This window comes from Xiphophorus couchianus, chromosome 11 (genome assembly GCF_001444195.1).
Source record: "Xiphophorus couchianus chromosome 11, X_couchianus-1.0, whole genome shotgun sequence".
Classification (NCBI taxonomy): Eukaryota; Metazoa; Chordata; class Actinopteri; order Cyprinodontiformes; family Poeciliidae; genus Xiphophorus; species Xiphophorus couchianus.
This window is the reverse complement of record NC_040238.1, coordinates 12,547,566-12,574,839: the sequence shown is the minus strand read 5'-3', so window position 1 is coordinate 12,574,839 and position 27,274 is coordinate 12,547,566. Positions and strand designations below refer to the sequence as shown.

The 27,274-nt window shown below is 41.0% G+C and overlaps 1 protein-coding gene and 1 long non-coding RNA gene across 5 annotated transcripts in view; one reads left to right on the top strand and one right to left on the bottom strand.

Annotated features, from left to right (window-relative positions):
* Positions 1-27,274, top strand: part of cadm1a (cell adhesion molecule 1a) — a 396,597-nt gene that overhangs the window by 215,009 nt on the left and 154,314 nt on the right. The window lies entirely within an intron of this gene.
* Positions 1,947-8,152, bottom strand: LOC114153235 (uncharacterized). Its single transcript, XR_003597293.1, has 3 exons — positions 7,988-8,152; positions 5,708-5,921; positions 1,947-2,462 (listed from the first exon to the last, which is right to left on the bottom strand). It is a non-coding gene; the product is annotated as an uncharacterized LOC114153235 (long non-coding RNA).

Here is a 27,274-nt window from a genome sequence, read left to right as displayed (position 1 = left end):
CAATCAGGACGCAGAACACAATGCGAAATGCACATTGTGAAAAAAAAACTGCACAGCGAGGCCGTGAAAGGTGAACCGCGTTACAGCGAGGGTTCACTCCATACAAGATAACAAATTAGAAAATTATCAGTATCTTTACTTATTTTGTTAATTAAATTCAATAAGTGAAACTCATCCTCAGACATGGCCACACCCCTTATTGTCTCTAGACTCCGCCTACTTTTGAATTCTTTTTTAAATGGTTTGGGGGCGGAGTTATGTTTTTACATGGGGGCCAGCACAGAGTCAGCTGATTCAGCTACGTGAAAGAAGCACATCTGTGAGAAAGATGTTGGTTTATCAGAACTGATAGTATGATCACTACATTTAAAAGTCAAACTGCCAACATGCTTTAATTATGTGGCTCTAGCATGTTGTTAAAGACATTATAAATTCAAAAGTTGTATTTATCGCAGGGATCCACATTAATGTTTTCTACATTTGACACATTAGTAGATTTTTGGATATTGTTCTCATCTTGTCCCAAATTGGACATGTGCACCTTTTCTTCTATCACACTTTTTCCTTCCACTAAACTTCCCTTCTGTATGTTTGGACACAGAACCGTGAACAGCCAGCTTCTTTGGCAGAGAATGTCTGCTAACCTCCATGATTATGGTGGCAACTTCCCTTACTGTTGGTTTGAAAGTTAAAATGTTTGGTTTTAATCAGTCACATTAACAGAAATAACTTAAATATCTCTATCTTTGGAACAAATCTGTACGTCGTTACAGTTGTACTTTTTGAACAAAATGAGGAACGATCATCTTTTAGCATTAGACGCCTTTTTCTTCGCTCACCTGTAAATCTTTTCAGATTTCCTGATAAAAACTTGCATCCTGCATGGAAACCGTCCGCCCCTGCAGCGTTCCCCGCTCGATTAGTTGGTGATCTCGACTTTTTTTTTTTTTTGCAAAGCTGCAATACGCCAGCAAATGAGGCAAAAAATAAGAACTCGACTCGACGAGCCTCGGCTCTGATGGGGCCGGTGCTGGCCGCCACACGCCATTGGCTGCGCTCGCCTCTGTTGCACGTATGTGTTTCCAGAGGAACCCTCATCCACCGTCGGTGTCGCTCTGATCTATTCGTGTTGCCCTATTTACCTGAAATAGTCTTATTGTTTATTTAATAGATTCTGAATATCTGTGAACATCTTCGGAGCTGTAAACAAACAACAAAGTATGAAATATGAAGGGGCCTTTCAGCGAGCTCAGAAACGCTATACATCACTATCAATTACTGTTTTTATGAAGATGAATTGCTCTCATAGTTTGTGTGCAGCAGCTCGTCTCTCTTGTGGAGCCGCGGCGCTGCCGACCTCGTTTGAGCTCTGCTCCGACGAGCGTTAGCTGGAGATGGGATCACAAGGCCCTGAAATGGAAAACTTTGTTAGTTTTTGTCGGCAAATGTCGTCGTCGTATCTTAGCGCAGTGGTTTTTAAACGGGGGGCCACCGGGGGGGCGCTAGAGGGTCCACAGAAAGATGAACAAATGGAAAAAAAAATTTTTAAAAATCACAAAACTGATTCTAACAGTTTCTTAAATAACTTTTTATTCGTCATTTTTTGCATGAAATGTAATCTGTTTTTCAATACTTTAATGACATTTGCCATGCTCGAATGTCTGACTTGGCTGCCAGTCAAATTTTGCTTCTCCAGCTGGTGTAGCAAGAGCAAAACTTTTGTTTTGGACAATAAAAAGGCCAAAGGAGCTGTTCAATAAATCCATTAGTCTGATGATGAATTAAAACCAGCTCAATAATTTCCATTTGCATGTTTAATTATTTTTTTCTTTCTTCCAAAAACTGGATGGTAAAAGTCTTCAGTCTGGTCCTCATTGTTCATTTTATTTGTTGTTTTGTTTATTTAAAATGTCTTCCAGTTCCAGTGTTAAATGTTCATTAGAATTGAAAGTTACTGATTTTTGAGAATTTGTTCTTGCATTATTATGCCACTACCATTATATTACTGGAAAATAGTCTCAAAAGAACAATATTAATGATTATCGCAGTAACTTCTGGGACAATTTATTGTCCAGCGTAATTTGTTATTGTCACAGGACTAGGATGAGGCAGCACTTGTGCTAAACAAATGTAATAATTATTAAATATTGAATAAAAGGGAGGAAAAAGATTATAGAAGTTGATATTTCTTTACATATTATTATTGATAGTGGGAGGGGCTTTAGGTATTGCCTACCGACAGGTGGAGCGCCCCCTGTCTAAAGGGGGCTGAAATGTGCTCTGCCTTGACACTCACTGGACCCAAAGTGACTGAACATAAGTGCAGAGAAGGAGGAGAGGCAGATGCATTCAGCAGGGACCGGGTTGAAGCAGCGGCACCGCTTCCCGTCGCTAAGGAGCTGTCATCCTGCCCGGCGACGCACGGCGCTGCGTCGGCCTCCGCTGCTGCTCCACGGTTTGTTCTGCAGGTGAAATCAGCCTTATTACAGTCTGAGCTCTGGGAGGGGGAGGAGGCTTCTGTTTGGTTGGTAGGGTGGTGACAGCTTGCTCAACGGTTTGGGGGAATTTTGTGTTTTGTGTGTTTAAAAATGTGCAAAAATCTCCAGAGTTAGGAATTGTATTCGACTGACGAGAGTTCAGCTTGATTTGGCTCCAAGCGTGAACTGTTCAGTTTGTGTGATGATGAAAATCTGCTTAGATTGTATTAGATTAGATTAGATTAGATTAGATTAGCAGGTTGGAGCAGTTTGGCTGCATTTGATCTGATTTGTTAGTACATCATTTCCTGGCTGAATCATTGTATGTTTGGATGATTATTCCCTTTGAGACAGTTGCTATGATGTGTAACCATAGCAATGAGGTATTGTTTACAACTGGAAGCAGCTGATTATCATCTCTATTTCTGCGATAACACCTGACCTCTGACCCCAAATCCTAGAGGAGCTTAGAAAGAAGCTTCATGGATGCAAAGAGAGGACAAGAAAATTCAAACAGTCTCTCATGATGGGAAAGGATTTTATCCCCTACTCCAACATCTTTCTAACCAAACGGAGAAAGATTTAAAGAGGAGCTGCTACAGCAAATGAGATGGATTAGCAGAGCAGGATGTGTTACTGTGGAATATAGTCTCTGCTGCCTGGACAAGGAGCTTTTACTTGTCAGTCTTCAGTCAGAGGCATTTTTTGATTCGCTCAAATACTGACTGCTACTGGAGACCCTTCCTGCTCACAGCATCACCGTCCACCATCTTAGAAGATACTTCAGCCTCCAGGAAGATCGTCGTCAGGGAAACATTGAGCTGCCATCCACGAAGACGAAACAAACCTTTCACCTCCTTACAATATGATATTTATATTTAATAATTGTAATCAATTATATTACTAATATGTGAGGTTTAGTATCGGTTGATACAGAAAAACAGCTGTACTGACTTAAAACGTTTCTTTCTTTTTTTTTAACCCAGACTGACTGCAGAAATCTGCCAACAGCTTCACAAGCTCCGTCAATCATGCAAAAACACAACTTTCATTTGAGCAATTAGATCATCCAATGTGAAATAAATGATATAGAAACTGAAACTGATGAAAGCAATAGATTGACTACGTTGGTCAAACGTGAAAAGTAAACCGAAACAAACATGGTTCAGAAAGAGGTGGTTAATATAACCTAAAGTAAATACATAAAGCACAGAGCGTAGAATTAGACTGAGTAGATCTAGATATTACAGATACCAATATTAATATTGGATCGGTATATCACTAAATGATTGTTGAAACGTCAAAGTTCCTGCTTGACGTCATTAATAAAACTAACCGCTTCCTTCAGACTGCTGCGCTTTCACACCACTTGTTGATCAAACATTTTCTCACTGCTTAGAAAAGTTTAGGTTCCCTGAAAGCTTCATCTGATCCTCTGACCTGTTGGCCAGTGAGACTCGAGGCGTATTGTTTGGTTGGTGCAGCAGCAGCAGCGTCCGTTGCAGTGATGATTCCCGGAGTGCATCGGTGTGGCGGAGGCGTGTTAACAAGGCCACTCTATTCTCCCATCATGCCCTGCTGCAGCGTCTCCTCTGCATGGACGCTCATTTATTATTTATAGGCCTGCTTTGGAGGTGTGACACACAAGGCTGCCTCACATTTATCCGTGAGGGCACAGGCCACACACACACGCCGACGGTGCGCACACTTTCACCACAATGTATATAGCAGTAAATTACTGCTCCTGTACAACACACACACACACACACACACACACACACACACGCCGATGTGATCCCATTCTGCATGCTGCTGACACAGCTTTAGCCCAGATTAGCCGGGATCAGATTAGATGAATAAATAATTGAAAATAGATTCTGCTCAGAGCAATTATGAGCTTTACCACTGCTTAGTCATGATTTTAAAAAGAGCAAGCAGAACCTCCAGCCCCGAAACAGAGAGGAGCAGATTATACCGAAGGAAGACATGAGGTTCATGGAATCAGCTGTACTGCAAACCGTAAAACCATCATAAATGTTGATTTTTTTTTTTTTTTCTTTTTGTTTTGACTGATTGAAATTGATCAGGTTATCTGCAGAATGTTAAAGCCAACCTGCAGCAAAACTCTGCATGGAAGCCATGGGTCCAGCAGTTATGGGCATGGAACGAATTTGCATTAGTAAGCTGACAATAAAACTTTTTATGTGCATGTTGAAGCATTGCATTAGAGAAGGTTGATGGAAATGGCAAAATTCAACTTCACAAAAAAGGTTTTATCGCTTGAGGCGGTTTATGATTTTTGCAAAAGAAAAAGACTAGATGCGCTAAAGATCCATCGGTGGGTCTGTGCCGTACCAGAGGCACCAAACTCCAACACTGTGCTCCAGTGGTTGAGTTACCTTCAGGTCCACTACAGGCCTGATAAAGGTGACATCTTAAACATGCAGGGTCCGATACCCAGAGGACTGATGTTTGACCTGTCAGTGAAAATACTGATGAAGTTCAGCATCAAAGGTTCAGTTGGGAAATCTTCATCAGATCCGAGTAATCCTACAAAATCACAATCGGAACAAGAGGATTTATTGTGTTTTCGTGTCTTAAAGAAGGTGGTGAAGAGAGTTGTTTACGATCACACAGACTTCATACAGTGTGATCATTGAGCATGCAGCACGTAGCAGCAGCAGTTAGCATGTGTTGTGTAAATTTAAAGATGGAGGATGTTTGTTGGGCCGAGATGGAGAAGCTGTCATCGTCAGGGAGTCGCTGACAGCTGCTGTCTGTCACAGTTAACTCTGCCTGCTCCCTGCATCACATGTTGGCTCCTGCACAACAACTCTACATACACACACACACACACACACACAGACACACACGCCCACACGTAATAAATAATCACAGTGTGGAGAAAGACACTTCCATATGGAATAGACAGATAAATACAAACTTCTAAACTCTGGACCTTCCATTTCCCTTCTTGTCCAGACACGTCACTACCTGCCTGCAGTTGTACACACACACACACACACACCCCTACACACACATCCAGAGAGCCCAATTCCCCAGACCTGCTCGGTGGCCTGTGGTTGATGTGACACATCCCCAGCCCCTGCAGTGATGCTGAAAGATGAGGCACAATAGTGGAGGAGAGGCACAATGGTGGGAGTGACACACACAGACACACACACACACACACACACCCGCCCACCCCTGCACACACACTTGAGTCTCACATTAAACATGGATCTGGTGACCTACGGCTTGCAGACTGCAGCCATGCTCGCCGGCCCTTGGATGATGAGTGGCAGGGTGCTTCTCCCTCTTCCTCTTCCTCCTCTTCATCTCGGTCTTTCCGTTTGCAGAGCGTCAGGAGCTGCAGGACGATTCCAGCCGGCAGATTTCAGCCTCCCAGCTTTCTGCTCAAAATCTTGCTGCTTTATTGTGAAACTGCAAAAACACCTTTTTGCGTTAAAACAACAAACTTTAGCGTCATCTCTTTGGTATTTAATGTGATTACTCTACAGTCCGGGGCTGGAAAAAACAAAATCACGATAGAAGCATTTCTTATTAGTTAATACAGATAATTATAATTTTTTTTGTTTGTTTTAAGTATCTAAAACAATGCCTGGTGGTGGTGCGACCTTTGTTTTATCCTCAGGTGCCTCTGTGCCATTTTTTAAATTTAATTTTTAAGCATTTATGAGGCACAGTATCAAAATCTTAAATTGCTGCTGCAACAGCCAGTTGCTCAACAGGCTGTTGCTAAGTAACCAAAGTTGGGGCAGGGGACTTGAAGCTGCTCTTTTACCCATTAGCTTGTTGCTAGGTAACCAAAGAGTGAGAAAGTTAGTTGATTCCACTCATCTTACATAGCTAGCCATGAGGGATGGAAGTCTTTCCTCTGCCTACATATTATATCAGATGTATTATCTATTGATATTGATCACGTCTATTGCCATATATATTATTATTGATTTACTGTCCATCTGTAAATATACAGAACATTTTGCATTCACAGTAAATCCAACAGACTTCAGGATTCATTTTGTTTTCTGACTTTTTTTACAGTCTTGGGAACAGGCTAGGAGTTTTATTTTTTTTTTTTTTTTTACAAGAATAAAGACATAATACTATAAAAATAAAGTCCTAATTCACTGAGAACTCCTAAACATAACTGAATTAAAATCAGCGTCTTGTGACGTTTGCTTTCCAGTGTTTTTAATGCTAGTCAAAGTGTTGAATATCTCTAAACTCTAATGTCTCTCACTGAATTGTTTTCTGGTTGTCTCAGTGGGCGAGTTCATCTGGTTCAGACCCGACCCAAACCTCGTTCCCTCCCTCCAAACACACACTCGTTAGGTTGATTGGTGTTTGTTTCTCTGTCCCGGTGATGGACTGGGGAGTCGCTCAGAGAGCAGCGGCTGCTGTGTTTGGCCCTGAGGACGGAGTCAGGCGGAGAGGTGGGCTCCGGGGCCAGCAGTGCCCTGTGGGTCTAATTGGGGCTGATTACTGCCGTTTGGGGTGAAGGGGGTTGTAGATTAAGTGGGCCAATAAAAGAAATCTGGCTCTAGTTTTGGCAGATGCTCTAACATCTGTATCATCTAAGCCAAATTCAGAACATGCACCTGATTCACCTCAACCTTTTTTTAAGATTTCCTTCCCATCCCTGTTTGTTAATGCATCATCCCAAACGTTAATGTATATGCTGATGATTCTAACTGTAGCTGATGAGCATCAAATGAAGCCATTCTGGCAGGTAATCGTGCATCTGGTGCGTTAAATTGAGGGAATGTACTTTACGTTGGCGTGAGAAGAGGTCTGAGTTGGAGCCGCAGTGCAGGTGAAAAGTTTACATCCATTAGCGCATCATCAATGAACGTCATTATTCTGGGTTTTTGATGCCACCTTTGTCCTCAACAAGACTTAAGTGCTCAAATTTGTGTTTATGGTGGATTTTCTCTTCATATATGCTGAATAACATACCGTTTATACATTCATAGCCATTAACAAGCTTCTGGTATTCCGTTTGCATATTGGACTGCTTCTCTAAACAGAATTGGTTGTATTCATTTATATTGGTTGGTTTTATCAAGGTTGAGGTTTGTCTTTTTTCTTGAATAAATATTATTCTTTATGAGCATGCCTTCCTCCTGCTCAACCTTCTGTCATTTATTATTTGAGCCCAAATAATAAATGACAGAAGCTTTTCTTTGTCAAATAATCATTAACTTTACTAGGAAATGAGATTTTTGAGACAAAACCGGGCAGGCGAGCGTTTTTCCAAGTCCCTCAGTGCTCTGTAAAAATGCTCATTGACTTGTTAAGTCTTCAGGTTGATTTAATCATTACATTAATCTGTAGCTAGATCCTTTCTCTCTGAGGGTTTTACCATATCACTGACTTTATGTCAGAGGAAATGTAAAAGAATCATCAGATGTTAGCGATCTGAAAGGACGACCTGCAGCTCTTCTTTTTTTATTTGGTTTCAAGTAAAGAGTTAAAGGTGAATCTACCTTCCTGTCCGTCTCTGGTGCTGCTGCTGTAACGCAGGCAGGCAGGTGGTCTGACTGCACAGAGCTCTGAATGTACCATAACCTCTGGAGAAGCTCACAGAACAACAGCTGCTGATCCGATTCATCGCTGAATGCACTTTAACCTCCACACAGAGGGTGGGGTTAGCGCTGTGCTGCAGGCTGAGGACCCCGCCGTTGAGTTTGTTTAGTAAAAACAGTTTTCACTTCCTGAAAAAGCTGCGTGAACACAAACATGTTAAATGAATTTTTTTAAAAATCAAAAGAAAGGACTATTCAGATTGGAAACAAGGTCCAGGGCCCAGTCTGTCACCTTTTAGACAGTTAAATAGAGTTGTCCTTCCAGGTGCCTGATGAAAAGTGACTTTAAAATAAAGTCAGTGAACCAGAGCAACTTCTGGAAGAAAAAGACCTCTGGTTATTCAGTCCACAGCTGTAAGATTCAGAAGGTTGAGAACTCTTTCTAAAGGCAGCTTAGGGTAAAGCTAAAGGCTAACTGTGAGAGGGTGGGGTGTCCTAACTGTCTCCTCAGTTAGAAAATGCATTTTATTCTTTAACTGATTTCCCTGTAATGTGTCCATGTCCCTTTTTTCCCCATATCTGTCTGTCTTCGTCCCCACTGTGTCCATTAAATCTAATCTGAAGTTAATGACTGACAAAAAGCTAAAGACTGGCTTTAAAAAAAACAAACAGCTGTGGTTGTTTTGGGAGAATATTTAGCCTAGCTTAACTTTAGCCATGCTCACAATTGTCTTTTAAGTGTCACTGTTATTATTGGTGTTCTCACCCCCTACTGGCTGGATATAGCTCTTACGACATTTTTAATTGTATTTCTTAAGACCAATGAAAATCTCATGCCTAATTAGAGCTGTGTACTTCCATATATAGTTTGGGTAAATACGTTCTGCTCAGTCTTTTATTAAGTACACCTTGCTAGTACCAGGTGATGTGGCATTTTATCCAACTTTATTGTGAGACAGACAGTAAACCTGGTTGCAAACAATGGGTGAAGTTTTTTTTATTAGCTTCCTTTATCTTATGATCTTGTGACGATGCTTTCGGCTCAACAACTTTTAAAATTCTAAAAAAAAAAAAAAATGTCCTGAGGTTTGGTTTTATTTGTATGCAGCTGTTGATTTGGTTCTCTCTCTTTCTGTCCATTTGTGTGCTCAACCCAAATCTGTCCCGCTTGTGCACATTACCACGGCGCGTACACTTTACACAAAACATCTGTAAATATGTATTGAGAGAGAGGTTTTGGCTGCAAGCTGTCGGCCACAAAGCAAAGCAGAAACGTAAACACGCCGAGCAAATAGAGGCAAAGAAAGCGACGGTGACAGAATCCTCCACGGGAATATCAGAGCCACATTACGTCACTTTCCCTGACATTATGTTCACAGTTTCACGGGGAAATATTGTTTTTAATGCATGGAACGCTGTCAGAGGCAGATGGATTTTGGTTTTTATTCTTAATATAGATGTGTGCGGGTAAGTGTTGCTTATTATGTTGAACATAAACATCTGCACACAGACAGAAGCAGCTCTCCTGTTACTTCTGAGGTCCCTTCATTTATCTCCATTTCTGCTCCATCTTCACAGAAAGCCATCCATTTCCTCAGCCGCCCCGACTTAAAAACAACTTTTTCTTTCTTCGTGCATCCTGTGCTTTTACTTTTTAAGCACCTCGGTGCCGGCGAGAGGACAGGGGTGTGATGTGTCTGGGTCGTCCTCCCCGACCCTTCCTCTCACTGTGATATCTCAGGGAAAGCCTGGGGGGAATTTCTTCAATTTCGGAGCAGACGTCCGCTCGGACTTGTGGGTGAACTCATTAGAATTTGGTTGTGAAAGGTCAGGGCCGAGGCGGAGGCGCTGAAGGGTGCAGCCTTCCCAATGGGCCTCTCTGATAAAGTCGCTCCGAAATTGAGATTTATGAAGTCGATGATTTCTGCAGTTCAGCTGGTGAGAAAGAAAAAAAAAAAAAAAAACTGTTTTCAGAGGAAGCTGCAGAATGTCAGGTGGTTCCGTCTCAAATGCGATTTAAGAGCTGGACTTTACGTATTTAACATGGGAGCAAACATGTTTTTACTTGTAAAACCATTGAATATTTATAATGTGCGACATATTGTTTTGTAGTCTGAATTTTGTTTGTTTGATTCCAGCTTCCTCCTGCCACATGTCAGTGTGCCTCTGGGCAACAAGGCCTGCAAGGTCTGTAAGATTACAAACAATTTACAAACTACCGTTTAATATGGGCGGTTCTAAAAAAAAAAAAACTATAACAAGCATTTTTAACAAATTCTGCTGCTGTTTTTTCATGCAAAATACACAAAATACTAAAACCACAACACTGGCATTATGTAGCTTTAGCTAAGAATGTTAATTAAAGCTGCTGGGAAAATTAAAAGGTAGCAGGTTTGTTTTAAATGATCATGTTTCTATCCATAAACTGAAAAAAATGAGGAAAACATCTTATAACAGAATCCGTCCGATCCTAAATTCACCCGTTGTATGTTGTTGTACTTCCATTTGGGTCTCTGCTGCTTCTAGAAACAGTCCAGGTGTTAAAAAAAAAAAAAATGCAGCCATTTTCTGGCAATATGTTAACGTTTTTAGTGTCTGGAAAACAAGTCAAAAACCTCCTGATCATTAAGTCAGTTGTGCAATTGCTCATTGGTTTGCAGCCATTCTGAGTTGGGGGTGTGGCCAACAGCAGCAGCTCATTTGCATAAAATTATAGAGCCTTAAAACAACTCATCCTGAAAGGATCTCAAAGTAGGCAGAGCTTTGGAGGTGAAGTTTCATTATCTGAGAATAATTTTGTGGAAAAGTATAATGAACATGTTTAGTAGATCCTAAATCACAGGCCTATACCAACTTATTTAAATCATATAACATATAAAGTTGACTCCAGATGGTTTCTCCATGCTGGAAGCTCTGAGTTCATCATGAAGGTCTGTAGTTTGGATCCGGTGCCTCTGTCAGAAGGTGATGCTGGTGTTCCAGTAGCTTCCAGGACAGTCCAGGCTGGACCCTCGGTGGCTGCTGGGTGTTTCTGATCTGAATGTGAGTTTAGATGTTTTTGAATATCAGGGTGCAGTACTGACCCGTCTAAACAAGTCAGACTTTTGGACTGATGCAGTTTATTTGAAAGAAATTAACTTTGAAAGCCTTTTCCTTAGATCTTTTCTGACTTTTTTTTGTACCTTGTTTGGAAAATCCAGGCTAAAAATTGAAACGTGTGCAGCTGATTTCAGTGCCTAATAACGTGTGAATCATTGGTTCTAGTCGTTGGTTAGGCGTTAGGTTTCTGATTGGATCAGCGGCTGCTGGACGTTCAGGAATCTGGGACTTCATCATCCGGTCCATTCTCAGCCGCAGCAGCATTCCTCAGAGTCTGTATTATTTTAGAACAGCGTTTCCCAATTCCGGTCCTCAGGCCTCCCTGCTCTGCATGTTTTAGATGTGCCTCTATTCCAGAGCAGCTGATTCAAATGATTGCATGACCATCAAGTGCTGCAGAAACCTGTTGATCACCCATATATTCAATCCAGGTGTGTAGCAGAAGGGAAACACCTAAAACATGCAGGGCAGGGAGGCCTGAGGACCGGAATTGGGAAACGCCGTTTTAGAACATTAGACCCGGTTCCACCGGGTCCATTGATGCTCTGATCAGCTGGTTATGATCCCACACCCACATGTTTCTGTTCGTCCTGCCACAGAGACTGAAACAATTTTTCAAAGAAAAGAGACTTATAATTAAATAATCTGTTTATTCATCATTTTATCCTGCCAGCTAGCACCCGCGGTAAAGTTAAGAAAAAGATATTTAGTTTTTTCAGATTTATTTTTATTTATTTATTTTTTATTTTTTTTTGCAATTAAAATGATTTTCACACATTTTCACCAGAGCTCAGTCCAGAACATTTCAAACTACCGACTCAGACATTGAGCAGAGCTACTTTACATTAGCCCTGCTAAATTTGTATTTTATTTTTTGTTTACTATAATTTGTTTGTCCCTTTTATTTGGTCACAACAAATTTGCATTGTGAACAATAAATGAAAACGTACAGGAGTTAGGTTTTGTATCTGTAAACCTTCACGAAATCCATTATTTTACCAATAAAAACCTAAAAATCTTATTTTATTCATTCATATAAGTGGAGATGTTTTATAGTTACTCAGGTCATCGTCATGTGATGACGGATGAGGTTCGCAAACGTAACAAAGTGGACCTGGATTTAGTTTTTTCCATGTTCTGTTAAGTCAAAATCGTTGTCTTGAGTGTCACAGCTTTTGCTAAAATGCTCCACTTGTTATTTATGAAAAACCTTTTTATTATTTCATGAGAAACTTCTTGAAGTGACATAAAATTCCTATTTACAAAATTTGTTTTATTGGCCACAAACAGGGAATTTGACTTTGCTTTCAGTTTACCTTCAATGGAGACATTAAAACGTAAATATGTAATAGAAAATTGGAATAACAATGTTTCTGTAAATATTCATATACATTGTTTTATGAAACTGGGGGGAAAAAAAGGTTAAAGTAGTGCAAATCTGCATTCTATCTTTCTGTTTCATCCTGCTGTATTAGTATTGTTGTGTTTTGGTTGGAGCTCCTTTAGAACACCACACCACAGTTGGATAAACAAATAGTTTCTGTTAAATCTGATTTATAAAATAAAAAGGACTTGGACCTGGGGACTCTGGCTGTAGCCTGTGGCGGCTGCCTTTTGGTTTCCAATTTATTGAAGGAGATTTCTGAAGACGGAAAGAAGCCGTAAGAGTGAAACAAAGCTCCTGGACGACCAGAGAAAAGTTTAAACATGAGGACGACGCGAGGCAGCCAGAAGGCAATCCTTCACCTTGCTGCACACGCAGCTGAAACCCGGCCCTTCCCGTCCGCCGACCACGCGCCGGAAATGAGCGATGAGCCTCCCGTCCGGCCCAGCGGGACGCCCGGGATTGAACAGGACCGCGTTTTGTCACGCTGACACCGGAGGGGACGTCGGAAACAGGATGACACCTCATGAATATCAAACGGCACCCCGCTCCTTTTCACCGCCGCACACTTCACACTTTGCTCCGGATTTAATTACGGGTGGATAATGTGGCGGCGGCGTGTTGCGAGTTCTCAAGGTGCTCTGAAAAACTTTCTGATGCGAGTCGGGCAGATGCTCCGGATCAGACCGGACCTCTCGAAGCCTCTAATTCAGACTAAATGTTGCTTTTAGCAGAAGATGGAGCTGAATGAGAGGCAGCACTTTGGCTTGAAAACAAACCAACTGTCATCATTCATCAATCCATGCAGCTTCATTAATGAGGAAGGTGTGATAACAGCCTGCAGCAGGGCCTTCATCACTAAGTGAGGAAGAGTGTGAGAGTAAAAGCTTGTAGGGGTATGTGTGTGTGTGTGTGTGTGTGTCTGCTTCAAAGGAAACCTCTTGGACAGGATCAGTGCTGTGACCCTTTTCCAAGCCTATCAGCAGCCTGTAGGCTGGCAGGTTTCTGGAGTGGAGATGAGCCTTTAATCTTGGACAGATGAGAGAGATGCAGAGGGAAAAAATCACACGCAAAAAGAGACATGAGGGGGAAAGCAGAGCGACTGGGGTGGTGTGGAATGAGACATCATGACAAACCTCGCCCTGAACTTCATCATCCTCCCCCGTTATTCACACCATCATCACTTAAAGTTCAGTCTTTACCTGTCGGTGGCTGACTGCGTTAAACCTTAATCTGCGTTAGCTATAAGGTGATTCATTATAGCAAAAGTCAAAAAACCTATTATTTTGGAGACATGTTGAATTTATTTTCTAAAGTTAGAGTTTAAAAGCAAACATGGCATTTTTTTAGATTGTTTGAAGGTGAAGTTTTCGTTATTTAAGCAGATACTTCTGCCTTACTTTACTGGCATGCTCTCTTGTCTTTTCTATTTTTTTTATTTTTTATGGACAAAAACTTCCATTTGTTTAAGAGAACAAGTTCAAGTGAAAGAAACAAAAGATGCTTAAAGAAAATGACAAGAACAAATGAATTAAAATACATGCTGGCAAATAGCTTTTTTGGAAGTATAATTATATTTAGGTAATTTTTATTTATGTATGTAAATATTTGTGTTTTATGTCTAATTAAAAAAAAACATAATAGTAATATACAATGATATCATATTAACATTTTATTTCTGGGATTTATATAGTATTATAAATTTAGTAATAATTAATAATAATTACATATATATGCATCAAAGTAAAATTTTCTGTGAGATGAAAAAATATTTTTATTTGACTTTATTATTAATAATAATAATAATAATAATAATAATCTGCTGCTGCATTGAGAGAAACATTAACTTAAATGCTTATTATAAAAAATATTTATTAGACGTGTCAATAATTCTGAATGTGTCAAATTGGCTTTAAAATTTGAAATGATGTGTTTTCATACACAGACTTTCTATTTCAGTTATATTTTATTTTGGTTTTTGTGTTTAAATTTAATTATAACATAAAATATTCTATGAAGTGTGGCTGAATAGCACATTGCCAGACAGGAAATGGTTCTAACCAATCAGAATCACTGATTCCTCCGTTTGGTGAATTTCTGATCAGCTGCTGTCCAATAAAATACCACAAAGTTTTACAAAGAATTCAAACCTGCTGATATGAAAATATCTGTTCCGAAAAATGTTTACGTTGATTAAAAGTAAGAGATGAGACCACGAGGGGAACTTGAATCTGAAACGTGTTGAAACAGAACGAATACCACACACTGTCATATGAACACATATTGATCAGAAGCCAGATTTATTTCACACACATCTCAGCTGTAAAATCTATAAAATTCTAGTAATTACAGCAGCACTTAATTTGCATAGAAATATGAAAAGCGAAGAAGCAATCTCCCAGATTCCTCTCAGAGGGTTTGGTTTTGTGTGGATTACAGACACAGCTGCTGTTCCCGTAAAGATAATTCGCCACATTGGAACAAGATCAGACTGATTCCGTCAGAGGACCTCTGGTGGAAAATGGCCGCCTCGGCATGGAAATCCAGAGCTGCACTAAGATCATTTTATAAGCTCTTACGCCGAGTGTGTTGCGTTCTAACATACCTCAAAACATTTTATCATCCAGCTTAAAATCAACTATTTTACTGTAACATCAGGACTAAAACAAGTGGATAGATTTTTACCTGCTGTTTGTTATTCATCCATCAAATTGGAGCAAAGAGCTATTCTACTTTGTTTCGTGCTTCTTGAACACAATAAAAGCAGCATTTTCCAGCCTCCAATCCTTTTTGGATGCAGAAATTAATCCCCAGTGGGTTGTTTGCGGATGTTGCTTGCGCGTCACATTTACGGGCGTACCAGAAACGTGTGAATGCAAAGGTTCCGGCTTGGGAGTTTTGCACGTAAACTAAAATATGATTGATTGCGTTAACATTTTTTTTAATGAGTTTAAATGTTTCTAATGACTGAATCAAAATAAATTTGTTAAGCCCCAACCTTAAAATAAATCAATGAATTATAATTTATTCATTAAGTACGCCTAATGAATCAATTAACTGAAGAAATATGGTCAGAAACCAAGCTTGGATTGTTTGGACTCAATGACCATTTTCACGTTGAGAGGGAAAAAAAGCGGTGATGCTAGCAAGTCTCATGACATCATCCTAACTGTGAAGTCTGGCGGTGGCAGCCTCATGCTGTGGGGTCGTTCTGCTGCTGGAGGGACTTGTGCGCGTCACAGAAAGGTTCTCTCTAGGAACCTGTCAGAAATCTGCGGCGCTGTGACGTCGTTGGCCTCGGCTTCCTCAGATTCTTTTAACGGAAAATAATCGGCGTGTATGTAAACTTCTGGCTTTGACGAAGATACTTCCTGGCTTTTATCAAAAAGAATAAAGAAATAGAAAGTTTTACTGCAAAAAAAACAACACAGAAATTTAGTCCGATTTCAAGCAGCATGCAAGTATCTGGTTTCAACCAGGAATTAAAATAAATTATGAACTGCTTCATTTATGCGTATTTTGTGGAAATACATATTGTTACCATTAAATCTATATTTCTTAAAATATTTGAATATATGTTCTTAATATTCCTGATATGATGAAGCAACAATAATAACAACCTTTTTATCCATCTCTTAACATGTCTGTATTTATCGCTGTTCTCTCCATGTTTTTAACCAAATCCTTGAGTTTTAAGTGGCTTGGAGAAGCTGAGGAAAACCTTGCAATTAAAACAGTTTGAATCCCAAACGAGAAGAAAAGCAACATGTCTGTTTCTGCAGGCTGATTGATTTCTCCTCCGCTGATTTTGGAATCCGTCTAGCAGGCGGACCCCATTTTGTCTCTCGCTGCACCGTAAATCAAACCTTTTACTTTGTCATTTCCTTCCCTCTCTTCCCGAATGCGCTTGCAGCTCCCTGAGAACATTGTTCGCCAATAAAAACAAAATCCCTCCGTTGCAAATTTACCGACAATAATGTTCCAAAATTGTTTGTTTGGTGTCTGCTGTGAAGGCGGCGGCGGCGGCAACAAGTGAAGTATTGATGCGCTGCCTTTCTTTGATAATTTGTGACAAATGAGAATGTGGAGAGGAAGATATTTGTTTCTGTTTTTGGTCAAATTTAGCTTGGCAATCAGGCCCCCTGCTTTAAAAGCCCCAAAAAGCAACAAGAATTCAAAAAGATTGTTGTAGTTTTTAAAAAGATATTGTAATAATCAGACCGAGACCAAACAAATCCAGCTTAGAAAGGAGATTTATTATTTTAAGTTTACACCGAAAAACAAAGATTTTTTTCTCTCCAAACTGTCAGTTTTGTTTACATCTGTGTGTCCTCACCTTTAATTTGATGCAGCTGTCTTCTAGAACAAAGACAGCCATATTTATTAGCTGAAGGACATTCCCCTTAGCAGCTTCTATCAACAGTAATAAAGCACAAATAACTAAATAAATCTACAGAAAAACAACAAGAAGCTCATTGAAGTTGGTAACAGAATAAATTTTAAATATATATATATATATATATTAGGAGGTAGGAGTTTCTGGTTTGCTTGTGCTAAACACCATGTTGGTATAGCGCTTTAGCATTAGTGTAGCTAATGTTTGGTTAATGCTCCATGGCTACTGCTGCTAACGTTTGACTTAGCAGTGCTCACCACAGGATATATCTTGAACCAAAAATGTGGAGGTGAAAGTACTTGCAGGCCACATGAGTTTCTAGATTATCAGTTAAATGTTAAAAGTTAAAGCTGCTGAGGTTTCCTGGGACCGCTCCATCATATGGACCCACCTCAGGCTGTCCGCAGACAGTCTGGGCGCTGCCAGATCAGTGACTTAGACTACGTTCTGCTGGATGAAGTCTTTGTGGCAATGGATCATTTATTTTATGTAAAGAAAAATCTAGATTTGACAGGAAACCAAATAGACAATTTAACCAGGAAATAGCTTTTCTTTACAGTTCTAACTTCATAAAGCTAATATTTGATATTCTCCCAGTGGCACTAAGAGACAAAGGAAGAATAAATTCTGCTCATATTCATATAAAATGATTCTATAATTTTATTCAGACAGTAACCGGCCCTTCTTTTTACCTTGTGTTAAATAACGGTTTTACTAAATTCAAGTTGACAGTTTATTCCATTAAGTAACTCTGAGTTGCACTGAGAAGCAAAAGCCTGGCTTGATGCTTCTTGACATGTCCTTGCTTTGTTTCTCCAACATGTTAAATGTAAATCTGATTCGGCGTAATAAATGGGTTTGTTTGTCCGATCCGGCCCCGAACGCGTAGATCTGTGGAGAAAATAGCCCAGCGGCCATCAAACGCACTGACAGTTCTCCCCGCTCAGCTGACATTGTCACAGCTTTCTGAGGCCAAGCCGCTGCAGTCGGCGGCGCCATAAATGTCACCGTGTCTTTGATGGTCCCTCCTGTGGATCGATGCCAATAAGTAGCAGACCCCCTCCAGCTACCGAACCTCCATCTACCCATCCAGCTCCTCTTCCTCCCCAGCCATCCTCCTGCCTTCCTTTTATCTTTGTCCATTTACATCCTTCTATTCCTTCTTCCACCAAGCAGCCGGTCGGTCCATACCAGACCGTCTCCAATTACGAAGCTCGATTCGAAATCCATGTGTCCGAACGGCTCCACGCGTTGTCAGACGTGAAGAAAAAGTTTTTTCTGTAAAATAGGGACAAATAAAGACAAGTGTGAATGAAAAGAGCTGCTTAAACTAACTAAATTGGAGTGACGTAGCACCTTTATGCTTTCGGATGAAAATAGGAATATGATTAAAAAGACAAAAGAATGTGTTTGAATAAAATCGTCTTTGGACTCCTGAGACAAAATTTCAGCAAAGTAGGAAAAAGCTTGACCACAGAGCGTCCTGAAAGTTAGGCTGTTTTCCCACCTGATAGTCCAGTAGACTTGGTTTGATTGGAAACCAAAACTGCAACATTTGTTCCATCTCCAGCTGCTGTGGTTCTCTTTCTCTCTGCTCTGAGCCAAACGAATCAAACCCTTTGATCTACCTGTTCCCCTCCTCGCCTGTGGGGGCGCTGCACCAGAAACCACACAAAAACCTCTGAAGAAGACTCTGACAGCAACTTCCTGTAAACCAATATGGAGGCATCAGAGTTTAACACTTGCAGGATTTCTGTTTAGTCTTTGGTTAAAGACCATGAGTCACTTCTCCCACTTGTGCTCAGATAGCACATTTGTTTTGGTTGCATTTACCCAGAATGCCTTGCGTTGTAGTCTCCCAACTGCACCAGAATTCACTTGTTTTCGTTGATTTCAAATTCACTTTCAGACTTTCAGGCAAACAGACAGGAGGCAGGAATAATTATCTCAAATTCCTCTTTTTTCACACCAAACTTTCAGAGTTTGGAAACGTTTCTTAAATAATAAAAAAGTAGTTTAAATACAGCTAACTTATTTTGCTTTTTTTTACAATAAAATCATTTCATTGCACTGTACGAGGCGGGGTTTAGATTATTCAGGTTACATCCATTAAAATGATTTTTGTGTCGAACCTCAAGACTTTTGTGCTATAAAATTAACTGAACTGAAATCTCACACCAAACTAGTTCACACCAAACTTCACTTCTTTTCACCTAAAATGAATCTGGAGTTAAGTTTCCAGAAAAAAAGGCTGGTTTGTGAATATCTGAATAATGGAGATTTTAGTGTTTTATTTCATAGTTGTGGTTTCTAGAGCAGTTTTTTTTTTAATCTCCTAGTCTGACGGGGTTTTTTTTTAATATTCTGGTAAATCTGTCTTGCTGTTGACAGCATCATCTCTGTCCTGCTCAGCACTGAGCCAGAGCTGTGGATAATTCAGATTGACCGGGGGGCTCGGTAGGGTGACCTCCCAACACGAACGCCGATCGGCTGCAGTGCATGTTTGTTTTTTGTGCTGTCCAAAGCAGAAAAAAGGCTGCGGGAGAGGCGGCGCTGAGAGTGAAAAGAGAAAGCGTACCAGAATAGGCCGAGCGCTGGCACAAAATCAATGCAGCACAACACTTTATTACAGGAGCTACTCCAACGCAGGTGCTAAGTAAGCACTCTGAAACCGGGAGGCCTGCTTAATATGGGAGCCGTTGTTCCTGGTGTCTAAAAGCGACTCCAAATGACTGACAATTACAGCAGCGCTCCTTGTAAAGATCTGCTTTCTCCAGGAAACGTCAAGACAAGGCAGAGCTGCTGAAGGAAAGCCAAGAAGGGAGAAAAGATTGAGCTTTACCTGCTTGTTTAGAACTTCGGGCTGTTTTCAGACCTGATGGTCCGGTGGAATTGGTTTGATTGGAGACCAAAGTTGCAACATTTGCTACGTTTTCCAGTTGCTATGGTTTTATTTCTCACCCAGTCAAACCAATCAAACCTTTGAAAAACCTGTTCCACTCCTCACCTGTGGGGGGCGCTGCACCAAGAACCACTGAAGGAAACAACACAAAAACCTCTGAAGAAGCCGCAGAGTGCAACTTCCTTCTTCACAAAATGGAAACAAAAATGGAGTGGCGTCAGATTTTAGTGGTTGGATGTTTTCTGCATCGATATACGACTGGTTTGGACATTTCCTGCTGGCTGCTGCAGACTGTGACGCTCCTTTACTTCGCACTGAGTCATGTCAACAAAACCAGACTGATGCAATGTGGGAATCTGTCACAAAAATGCTCGTAGAGCCCTTATTTCTGTAAAATATGTCTTACATTAAAGCTGGGAAAATTGCTGATGTTTTGTTATGTAAAATATGTATTCTCACTGGTTTAAATAAATCTGCAAACAGTTTGCTGCCTGTCAGTTCTGTCAAGATGAGAGGGAGGACTAAGGAAATGTCCCTTTTATATTTGTCAGTAATTGAATTTTACATAACTGCATCTGTTAAAATTAGTTTGCTCAATTTTGACAAACCATGGCTGCTATACTTTATGAAATATTTCATTTTATTTGATGATTGTAACGAATATCGCCCCATTGTACAAAGAAAACAGGCAATTAGTCTAGATTATTTTTTTTTAGGCTTTGTTGCGCCACAGTAAAGGGGTAATGATGCTGATAAACAGATGTAAAAAACCTATACTGTGTTTTTCCTCTCTCTCTCCTGGCTCACGAGTAAAATATGTATCAATAGATTTCTCTTGTCTCTGGTAAAACTCCACGAGTCGTTTTTTCCAGTTAGTTCTAAGTTAGCACGTTTGTTTTGGTTGCATTTACCCAGAATGCCTTGCGCTGTAGTCCACTTCCTGCCTTTGGAGCGGTCTCTGGTCCGCTCGGTGTTCTCGTATCATTCGAACCGAACCATTAATTTCAACCGAACCCAGACTGAGGTTTGGAGATGGACCAGAGTTCCCTTTTTTTGACCTCTGTCTAAACGGACTGGAGTTGAACTGAAGTGAACCAAACAATGCTGTCTTCGTTTCTGCATCATTTATAGAAAATCCTGCCTCGTCGAAGAGTGTCGGCCCTGCAGCTCTTCTGAAGGAGAATCTTTGTGTTTATGGCGTTCGGGTCCGGACTGAAGGACCAGTGGAAGTGCTGGGAGGCAGCTGTTTGTACTTCTCCCACTGAGGCTTGGCTTTGGTTGCAAAGCTCCGGCTCTCGGCGCTGTTGTCCTGCTTTTCAGCGCTTGGAAGCAACGGAGCGGCTTGCAGCCAAATCCTCTGCAGTTACCTCTCTCTAAAAACTCTGCAGTTATTCGCCGGTAAATGTTGGGATTAGGAAGTAATAGGCGTTTGTTGGTCGGCTGCTTGCGATAAGAAGTGAAGCAGCTTCAGGTGAATCAATACCCTCAAAGACATGCTTAATCTTTCTGTTGGAATTTAGATCAATCACAAAAAAAACGCTTTATTCTCGTTGCTTCACCAACAGACTTTTCTCCAGCGTTTTTGCTTAGACCGTTTCATGTTTAGCTCAAGAGAATAGATGTAATAAAGTTGTATTTGGCATCGTTTTAAATTGTACAACAATAAAAGCGCCGGAAAATGGTCCAGGTTGTTGTTTATGGATGTTTGAAGCTGGTATTAGAAGATGTTTACATCATCTGACTTTTTCTCAGAATTATAACTTTCACCTCAGAATTCAGACTTTTTCTCTCAGGTGAGTCAAACTATAATATTTGCAGATTATAGTTGAGTCATTCAGCTTTTGCGTTGAAAAATGCTCTTTTTGCTTTTCTTTGTACTAAATCTTCATGAGTAACTTTGACTTTCCGTAACTGGCAGACTGCGGTGGTAGCTGGGAGTCGTAGCTCTTTGCTCTTAGTTCTGCTTATGAACATTTTCTATATGTTCAGCTTTAAACCAGTTGACTTCTGAATTTTTCTGGCTCTGGCTCATGCTTGTTGTCTTGATGCTGAAATATTTCCCCAATGTTTCCCATTTACAAAAAAATAAAACTCTGCTTTTCTGTTCGGATGTGAGGCTGGTTTTACCATCCAAATGCTGTAAATCCACAAAGTCTTACTTTACAAAAATCCTATTTGTAAAGCAATATGTTATTTTGTATATAAATAAACAAGCGATAGAGAAAAGAAGCATGATTTCTGTTTCTCTATAAAGTTTGTTTCCCTCCCCTCGCCCTGGTACTGCATCAAACAGGCGGCGGTCTCAGGAGTCGAGCCACCGCTGTTGGATGATGACCAAAGGCAGGAAAACAATGCTATCTATTGGCTTTCTGAGGCGCGGGGGAGATATTCCTTATCTGGAAGCCATCGGATGATTTGTTGTCTCACATATCTCTCAAAGCTCACAAAGAAAATGCCGATGACCTCTGGACCGCTGAGCGCGTTGCGGCGGTGGAAGATCATTTCCAGGTCTCGGCGCTCGGTGAAGCGTCACAAAGACTTGACCGTTTCAGAGGCCTGGTCTGAGAGCCGACGCCTCTCTGAGCCACGACTCCTCTGGATAACGCCCTCGTTTCCTTGCAGATGTAGCCGCTATGACAGCAGATGACCGCAGCAGATTTCCAGCAGACCTTACTGATGAAGGACGGCGGTTTTGTTCTGTGCCGCTACTGGGAACGTCGGGTCATCATGGCTGTCAAAACCTGCTTGGCCTTGTTGGACCGGCTGCTTTCTGCTGCTTTCTACAAGAACCCAAACTGACGGCAGGTTGTTGGGCTGCAGAAAGCACAAAAATCTACATTAAGTTAGATTAAAGGCACAGTATTATGCAAAAAAAACCAAAAACTTTTCATGTCACATGAGAGTTTCAACAAAATCTCCCGGTTTTCAGAGAGTTTGTTGCAGTAGAAACACAAAGAACATGATAACCAGTGAAGGACTGGAACCAGTTACTGAGAACAGTGGCAGTGGTGAAGTTGTGTTATTTATTGACCAAGAGTGAAACAAAAAAAAAGGAGCTATTAATCCTTCAGCACAATCATTTAGGAGAATCGTGTAGCTGGAGCCATTTCTCTTTGCTGAATCTTGTTTAAAGAAGAAGAAGAGGGGATGAAAACTGAATGTGGGCGAGAACCGGCGGATCCAACAGGCCGACACAGAAAAGGTCACCCGACATTATTGGTTTAAAATGAAGTGGCTCGGATGAAGCATGAGTGTTTCTTGGCTTCGCTCTCTCTGTATATTTTTCTTTTCTGTTTCCCAAGGCAGCTGGAAATAAACGTCACCTCTTTGAGTTGAAAAAAGGAGGAAATGATGTTGTGTGCTGACCCGTGTGCTGCCCTCTGATCAACCTGGTGACAGAGTGCTTGATCTTTTTAAACCACATTTATCCACCTGATTCAATCTGTCCCTGCTTCCCGAACCGTTCCTCCACGTCCTCCGTCCCAGAATGCATCTGCTGAAAGCCCCAACGCTGCGGCATGCGAACCTACGCGCTCAGACCGTTTCATTATCATTTCAGGAACGCTTCCACTTGTTGGCAGCGGCCACCTGCGGGGCCACGCCTGCACGTGCCCCCCGCCCCTCTGGCTGCCGTTCTTCATTATCCTCGGGCTGCAGTGAGTCACACACGTCCTTCAGGAGAAACGCCTTCAGTGTGGATTTTTCTTTTTTCCCCGTCTGGCCTTTGGCAGGTCCTGCAAGGCATTAAAGGATTACACACGACATTCAGGCCTGCTTTGATTTTTATTGATGCCTGCCTTATTTATGTTGACGGATTAGGATCAGTTTGCCTGTCGTCTTACTAGAAGACGTGTTTATTGAGGAATCTCCCATGCTGGAAATATCAAACTGATTTGCATCGGGGTTCTGTGTGATGTCGGGCTGGAAGCGGGCCATGCTGACTGCTGAATACGCAGATGCCATGCAGGCCACTGGTGTGTGAGAAGTTATGCTTTCATGCAGTTGTCATGGGAATTTTGAGCTAATTTCTCAAATGTTGCAAAAATAAAAAAAAATAATTAAAAATGTCAATTAGCCGTGTTACCATGATGTGGTTCAGAGTAAAGTTAGGTCAGATTTTGATGCTACCAAGAAATCATGATCTGACATAAATTTGTTATAAAAGTATAACTCATTCAACTCTAGCTTTAATAACATAAAGCTACATAATTTTTAAAGTTTAATCAGTTATGCTTTTATAACAAATTTATGTCAGATCATGATTTCTTGGTTAATGTCAAGTTGTCGTAACAAAGACATTTTGAATAATATTAACTTTGTATTAAAAGTGTCATGATTTACCGAATGACACTTTATGACAACAGTCATAAATATTCATGAAGACTCACTCATGTTCATGACAGGTGTTATGTCATGTTTATGACGGTGTCATAACAGTCTTATTCACAACCCATCAAATAAAGTGTTACCCTTTTGGGTTACTACTCGTATACTAACACATATGTGTCCTAACATATCAATACTTGAAACTAGACAAAAATACTTGGTAAGATTGTGTTTTTGCAGTGTAACGCCTGTTATACAACTCATCCTGGGGAGGAAAAAAAAGATGATTTCTTTGACATTTCTAGCGATTCATAAAATATCAACATCTGTCAGGATAAAACTTGTTGGTCGATCAGATATTAAAAACATACATTTTCTCCCGTTTGATACATTTCATCACTTTTTTTAGTTGACAGAGCAGAACATCTTGAAATCCGTTCACTAGAGTGAAACTAGTCTGAAAAAAAAAATGCTTGTTAGATCAGCCTTGATGCTCTGAATCAAACACTCTGCTGCTTATAACTGATTTTCAGTCATATGTGACATATTTAAGTATCCATGTTGACGGTGTGGTGGAGGAAAGATGGCGCCCCCATCAGCCAGTTTGAGGAACGTTCCAGGCTAACAGGAGCGGCAGTTCCTAATCAGGGGAACCCTCCCCCACTCCCACTCCCACTCCCACCCACTGCCGCCGCGTTCTGTGGGAGTTAGCCCACTTTTCCTGCTGCAGCTGGGAAGATGTCGCTGTATTTACACGGTGCATTAAAGCCTGGAGGGAAAGTCCCCTAACAAGCGTCCCGTTATATATTAGCTCGTTATCGCGCTGTAAAACACGCTGCGGTGAAGCCGCCGCCGCCGCCGCCGCCATCACCAGTCGTTGTAACGTGTCACATTTTCCTCCTCGCGGGTGGCTGCGTCGTCGTCGTGTGACTGTTTATATTAGCTGCGTGTGTGTTGCATGGATGCATATTTGACGTCGTATGATGAAGAGAACACCAGTGGGTTATTTTCACTTTATGAAGTCTCTAAATGAGAACTAAAGTGTCTTCTCCTAAACTCTGGACTGAGGTGTTGAAATGATTCGTTAGTGGGTCAGAAGGAACTGCACGTGCTGAAATCAGAGACCCTGCCACTGTCCTGCAGCTTTTAGGTCAGTGGCGTCCAAACATTTTTGCCACAAGGGCCAAAATCATGAAGCTGCTGGAAGCACTTGGAGGCCAAAACAAGCATTTTAACATTTTGTGCCTTTTTTATTCTAAAAAAAATCAAAAGTAGCATTTACAATAATTGGTTTACCAATTTAAGTGGTCAAAACCAATGATAACAACTCCCGCCTGCAGGTGGCAGTGTTGCTTATTTCTACCCCTCAGTCTGGCTTTATGTCAAGTTATAGTCTGTCATCGATATGGCGAGTGACAAAAATCAATCTATTAAAATTCCTTGAATATTGAAGATGTTTGTCAAATCTTTGCTTATCTTCAGATTTTTTTTTCTTTTATATGTAGATTTTGGAAGGAGTTTAATGAGGAAAAAAATGTCCCAAAATTCCTTGCAACTATTTCTAAAGCAGCACATCACAAAGTCAGTCACAAAAACAATCCTGGAGGAACCGATTGTTCTTGATACTTTTGAAACGTGACAGATCACGACTGGACAGCAGGTGTGTGAGTTTCTCTTGAGCACTTGTTCAAGAGAAATATCATCATTGCTAATGTTAAGGTTTCTGGTGTTTTGGTCACCTGAACCCATCAGTACTCAGGTTCTGCTGGTCTGTCAGGACGGATAGACTCTAAAACTCCGGCTTCAGATCCAGCAGCCTGTATCCGTAGTTTTTTTTTTCCTTCTCCACCTGCTCTCATATCAATGTCAGCATGGCAATCTTGGTTATTAGACAGTAAAGCCTCTGATATTTTACTGGCCTTTTCTCTAATCTCCAGACTCACATGGCGTCACTGGGAGCTTTGGGAACGACAGGACGGGGATTCTCACAGTCAGCCTCCTCTCACCGTTTATCTGACTACCTGAAAACCCCAAAGACAGCAGTTCAGCTCTGGGATTTGTTTGAAAAGCAGGAGATTCATCTTTGTGTGTTCATATTACAGAGCTGGACAGATTGGTAACTGGCAGAAATGTGTTACAAAAAAAAAGTTAGATACATTTTACTGCAGTTTGACAGGACACCAGTCCATCACAAGGCAAACACACACACTGACTGCTAAGAGCAATTTAGAGAGACCAACCAATCAGAGTGTGTGTTCCCACCAGTCCTGTTTAGTCTTCTTATAATCCAACTCCAGTCCATTTGTCTAGAAGATCCAGTTTGGTTGGTGAGGTGTGAATGCTACTTGAACTCTGGTCCACCTACAAACCTTGGTCTGGGTTCAGTGGAAGTGAACTCTGATGCTGTTCAAATGCAGATGTGAACACCAAGCGGACGAGAGACCGCTCCAAAAGCAGAAAGTGGATCACAGCGCAGGGCATTCTGGGTAAACACAACCTAGCCTAGCGCTAGTGCGTTGCGGTCTTTAGCCGAAGACAACAGAGAAATCCTCCAACTGCTAAAATCTGATGCTGCTACATTTTTGTTTCCATTTGGTGAAAAAGTAAGTTGTGCTCAGTGTCTTCTTCAGAGGTTTTTGTGTTGTTTCCTTCAGTGGTTCTTGGTGCAGCGCCCCCACGGGTGAGGAAGGGAACAGGTTGCTCCAAAGGTTTTGTTGGTTTGGCTCTGTGACCTGCAACACCTGGAAATAGGACAATGTTGTCGTTTTGGTCCTCAATCAAACCGAGTCTACTGGACTATCAGGCGGGAAAACCCATAATTTTGATCAAAATAATTAAATTAATAGCAAATTTATTCAAAGGCTTTGTTGAAATTTTCAATGAGAGATATTATTGGAAAGAAGTGTGAATGTATTTATTTTATCCTTACCAGAGGTGCCAGTAAATTGGTAAACATGCTACAGATGCTTAGGAATGATGAAATAAAAAGTTTTCTGCCAGATTTCTGCGGCTTGTGCAGGACAGGATGTGGTTGTTTGATCGTTTGGCTCTCATCAGATGACACAGTTTATTGCTTTCATATTTCTGTGGAATCACACAGAGAAGTGGAGAAACAGCTGCAGGCCAATTTCACATGCAAAA